Genomic DNA, 5,910 nt, shown 5'->3' with positions numbered 1-5,910 from the left:
TCCTTGATAATTCGATGTAAGAGAGTGTCTGAATGGATGATTGAAGTTTCAGTTTCTTCCTTTTGATCGTTATTGTCTATGACTGAGCACATTTGTGTATGGAGTGGGAGTTCGGCTCTGTTCAACGCTGTGGGTCTTTCTTCGTTTCTTCTTCATATTGTCTCCAATATTAACGACCTCAGGTGAGAAACTTCTCCCTTTCTCCTAGCTGTTCGTGTGTGTGTTTTTGGCTGGTTTATGTTCCTCTATTTCAGTGTTGCCATGCGTATTAGAAGGGAGTAATTAAGAAATCTTGAGTAGATGGGAAGCTTTGAATGGTTGGATTGATTATGTTGTGTTAAGACGATGCTGGGATGTGAGAGGCAAAGAGTAATAAAATTATATGGTATATTGTAAGGAGATTGGAAGTGAAGTTGAATGAGGCAGGGTTAGTATTAATCTAAAGATTAATGCCCCTAAGATATTCGATAAAATATTTGTTAGAGGATTTTTTTGTTTAATTTTGGATTATTTTTTTTTAAATTATAGTGATTGTGATGAGAGACATGACTGACTCAAATTTATTTAGTTGAATTTTCACTCGAACATCATAAAGAATTTGATTTTTTAAGTTACTGTGTGGTTAGTTGAATTTTTAGAAGCTTTATGTTGTGTAATTTATAAATTTATAATTATAGTGTTGTTTTATTATTAGATCTTGAAAATACATTTAAGGTGTTTGAGAAATGGGTAAAAGAAGCATGATGAATTTAATTATGGGTGTTTGGAAATTTTGCACACAAGGTGTTTGATACAAGATATGAGAAAATCATATTTTATATAAATAATAGTTATAACTAGAATAATATGAGGTAAATTGGTGGTAAGTGATGATATTTGATAAACCATTAAGATATGAATTTTGATTTTTGGAATTTTGAATACTCCAGTTGGTTGAGATTGTGTTGGTAGTGAAATAAAGTTTATATATCTATAAGAAGCAAATTGAGGTTTCATTTATTTATATAGGGTATGTGGAAGATGAGTCCCTTAATAAGAATTGAGCAAGGAAATCATTGGATTTAGAATTTAGTAGGGAAGTGAATAGCACCCCATATTTTTCAATAAAAGTAGTCTGTTTTTGAAAATATTACATTTTCATATAAATCATTTTAACAACAACAATAACTATTATATACTTTGTTAATTAAATCATTTTAGTTCCGAAAATTTTAGAATGACGATGAAAGTTAATTAAATTTTGATATATGCATGTATTTTCTTTATGAAATATATTTTCAAGATCGATGGAGGTATCTTTGTTTATTTTACTCTAGAAATTCTTGGTTACTCAACTAGTACAAGCTTACACATTTGCTATGAAACAATGTTTTGGCAAACTCTAAGATTTGAAATGATTCATGTGAATTTGATATTGAGAATGCAAATTGTATTTCAAAAAAGATTATTCTCGCATGTTTAAAAAGTGATTTCACGAGGACTTTAAGCAGAACACTGTTGCTAATGGTAGTTCCGTTAGCCCTTGGTGCACCTTGGTTAATGACTAGCTAGTTTGATTTTTGTTAGCTCTGTTCTCATGTTTGTTATTTGCGAGCCTCGCACTCGTGTTTGTTTTGTGGCCTTGAGTCGTGTTTGGTTACTTACCCTTGTGGATTGTGTGTCCATGTTTGTTTCATAGTTTCGACCATCTTTGGTTACTTACCCTCGTGGACTGGTGTGTCCACGTTTGTTTTCATGGTATAAGCCGCATTTGGTTATTTTACCTTCGTGGACTGTGTGTCCACGTTTGATGTTTGTTCTACAAAAGTCCTTAAAAATATTAGTTTTTAATTGATTTGTGAATAAACACTTTATTGGTTTTATTTAATAAAGGGTACTCTTATTTATTCATTTAATTTGCTTTACAAACACAAAGCGTTGAACTATTTTGTTATTATCAATTTGGTGGTTTAGTACTTTGAAGTTATGTGGAATTTCTTAACCTTCAAATTCATGATTATATTATATTGATTGTTTTTAGCTAGTTTATTTGAATTTTGAATGTTTGTAGTTAGTAAGTTTACTACTTTTACTCAATTATGAATAAATTATCCTCCTTTAGCATATCAGATTCAAGAAATTTTAACTCATTCATGTTTTATTATTATAATTGATAATTCTAGATCTTATAAGTTATTATTTTGAATTAATTTCCTTTCAATTATTTATATAATAGTAAGTTATTATTTTGCTCTGTTAAACTCTACTTTTGGGGATGCTATTCACTTGAAATTATTTTGGTCTCAAATTCATTAATTGACGCTGGGCCTCTTGCTGACCTTTAAGGGATTACAACTGTGCTGAATAAATATTTACTTTTGTAAATCTCTTCTCTTTTAATGTAAATATTCAATTAGATGTTTTATTTTAAAAATTTTATGCTTTGGGAGCTTCACGTTAACTATAGCTAGAATCTTAATTTTTGTTCAATTATATTGACTGTTTGTGTCTGAAAAACATAGTTTCAATCTGTTGAATGCATACTATAATAATTTTTTTTATAGAGATTTCAAAAAATCTTATTTATAAAGAAGGTTCTGTCGAAAATTTTATAAAAATATTAAAGCTTTCATTAAAACAATCATTGTTAAAGATATCATAATTTCAATACAAATATAATCATCTTTTTGAAAAGTAAAATTTCACTTAATTTGAGGCTTAAGGGATGTATGATACAATTCATATCCTATGTCGGTCACCCTTTGTTTTAGGGGTGTGACACTGTATGTCTACGTCTGTTTCGTAGCTCAGGCTATGTTTGGTTACTTACCCTTGTGAACTGTGTCTCCACGTTTATTTTCGTGGCATGAATCGCGTTTGGTTATTTACTCTCGTGGACTATGTATCGATGTTTGTGAATTATTCTGATAAATTTTTAGAAATATAAATTTTTAATTAATTGATGATTTCACACTCTAATGATTTTTAATTAGCAAATGTTAGTATTTTTATTTATGTATAATTATTTTGACTTGTCAAGATCAAATATTAAAGATTCTTTGCTATTATAAATTTAAAGTTTCTTAATATTGAAGTTATATAGAATTTTTATTTTGAGCTTACAAATTCGTTTACATTGAATTACTTTTTCTTTATGTAACCATTATATTTTATTATATTCATTTTAATGTTGCAAAATGTTATAGTTGGGACGTTATTTACTGAAAAAATTTTTTGGTCTCCGATTGCCTGTACCTCTATCAGATCATTTAAGGGAGTTTGCTACTGAATTAAAGTTGAGGCATCATTTTGATTGATCTCTATTTTTGATGTAAAATTTTAATTTATATATTGTACTTTTATAAATAATTTTATAGGTGCTCCACATAGGCTATAGTTAGGGTCTTATTTTGTAATATTTCATCTGCTAGTTAGAAGGAGTTGAGCTCCTAGATGATATTATATTTTTTAAAAATTTTGTATTATAAAAATTTTAAGGAAATCCTATTCTCAAGAGAGAGTTTGTCAAAATTTTCACAAAAAATATTAAGATTTTAACTAAAGGAAAAGTATTTTTAAAATGGAATATTTCTTGAATTAAACTTAAGGGATGCGTGCTTAGGTGTATATCTCATGCTGGTCATTCCTATATTGCGAGGTGTGACAATTGAAACCCACCATCCCCTCGGCATTGCTTAATCCCAAAAAGTTAATCCCATAATTGATTTTTTTAGACTAAAATGCCCCCATTCTCTCTTCCTTATCTCTCTCTCTCTCTGCTTTCTACTCAGTCGCGCATCTTCATTGAGCCTCTCACCCTCTGCCTTCATTCCATCAAGCACTGATCCCAATGCTAGCCTCTCCTCCACCGATGTCGCTAGAAAGAAAAGAGATTGAAGATGAGATCTAGAAGAGATCTCGATGGTCTCTCAATCTTGCCCTAGAAATTTCACAACGTTGGGGATCAAAGATTTCATAATGCGACACTAAAAGTCTCTGCCATGCATTTTTGTATTTTTTCAACGTTAATTTCTTGCTCTGATATGTTTTTGCCCTACCCACTAATTGCCATAATTTCACTCCTCTTATCAACTATTTTGAGATCTAGTTCCCACTAGTTTGATTTCGAATTCACTCACCTTTAAATTTGGTTTGAGATTGAGTTTGAGATATGGTTCTCATTTTTAGTTCAAGTTGTTATGCTTATGAGATTGAGGATGCCTGAATTTGAACTTATGGCTAGACTTTGTGAAAACAAAACACTTTCTCAGATATGGTTCATTTTAAAGATGGAGTTCTAGACCTGTTGAGACTTTGTATTTTCTTTTTCAATGATAAAGGTCATTTTTTGTCTTTTGATAATTTTTTGATTGATTATAAAATAAAATTATTGCAAGTATTTTATCCAAATATTACTTCATATTAAACATATTTTTAAAGCTTGCGTACCAAACAGTGCCTTAAGTGGCGTTTCTTAAGGGAAAAGCCACTTGAGGGTTATTTACTTTTTTTTAGAAATAATACGGATAATAGAATAAAAATAATTTTATTTATTACAGTTATTACAAAAATTATAATTTAATTATTATTGTTATTATAAATATGTTTACTATTAATAACGACAAAATTTGAATTACATTTAATTGAGAATAAATAGAATTATAAATATGTTAATAATGAGATTTAAAATTAAATATAAATATAATTAAAATAATTAATCAATATTCATTATTAATATAATATAAGAATTTAAAATAAAAAATCTTATGTGGCGTTTAACCTTGAAATGCCACATGAAAGTTTTTAATTTTCTAAATTGAATTTTTTAGGTGGCGTTTCTTCTCTGATGAATTTTTGTTTTATAAAATTAAAAGTTCTCAGGGGGCGTTTTTGAAGGAAAAGCTGCATGAATGATTTTATTTTCAAATTAAAAAAATTTATAACCTTCAAGTAAGGTTTCCAAAAATGCAACGCCACCTGAGGCACCTTCTCATGCCGATAAGCTAGCCCGCCGCGCACATTCGCCCCTTCGTGGTTCTTCGAAGTTCGAACTCACTTCAGTCCTTCACTTCCTCACCTTCCCTAATTCTCCGTCGCCTTTACTTCGCGTTCGCCGTCTTCATCTTCGACTTCCTGTAAGGGCTCTTCGCGTTCTTATACCCTAACCTAGCCGCACACATACGTTTCAAGGTTTGCTGCTCTCAGGGCTCTTCACTTCTTGTTCCCTGTTTGCCGCCTCCGCCAACGTCATCTTGAACAGCCGCGTTTCTTCAAACGACGTCGTACAGATCGCTGATGCAGTCCCTTATGGACCATTTTTGAGAAATGAGTGCAAGCTTTTTACTCGTCTACCAAGATGTGCAGCCTTCCTTAATTGGATGATCGTTGATACAAGGGTTACTTGATTGAGCTCAAGGTAACTTTCTATGAAGTCTTTGTGTCTCACCGAGAATCATCATATCTATTTTCATGCTTCTTCTATGTTCACTTAAAAAGTGATAAAGACATTTTATTAGGTCCTTCTTTCTTATTTTTTTAGAAGATCTTATTGAGTTTAAAAATGAGATATTTCATAACTGAAATTAAAGAAGTTAAACCACACGGAATTGCATAAAGTGACTCGTGTAAGATAGAAAATGGCAACAATAGTGGACATGTTGAAAGCATCACTATCTTCGTCTTTCATTCGTTATAAATATCTTTCATTGGTAAAGAGGCTCAAGGGAGGCATATGATCATCCTTTTCTGATTCGTTACATACTTTTGTCGTTGGTAGGTTTTTTATGAATGTTGCTGTTATCTGCCAGAAGAGGAGGACCAAGATGCGCCTCCCACTAGGTTTGAAATTAGGTTATTCTAGGTTTACGTTTTCTGAGTCTTGATTTCTGCTATTGATTGAACCAGTAGCCAACCTACTAAAAAGCCATTGAC

Source organism: Prosopis cineraria, unplaced genomic scaffold (genome assembly GCF_029017545.1).
Source record: "Prosopis cineraria cultivar Desert tree isolate PC_DT_omini unplaced genomic scaffold, ASM2901754v1 PC12, whole genome shotgun sequence".
Classification (NCBI taxonomy): domain Eukaryota; kingdom Viridiplantae; phylum Streptophyta; class Magnoliopsida; order Fabales; family Fabaceae; genus Prosopis; species Prosopis cineraria.
Note: the sequence above shows the minus strand (reverse complement) of the source record.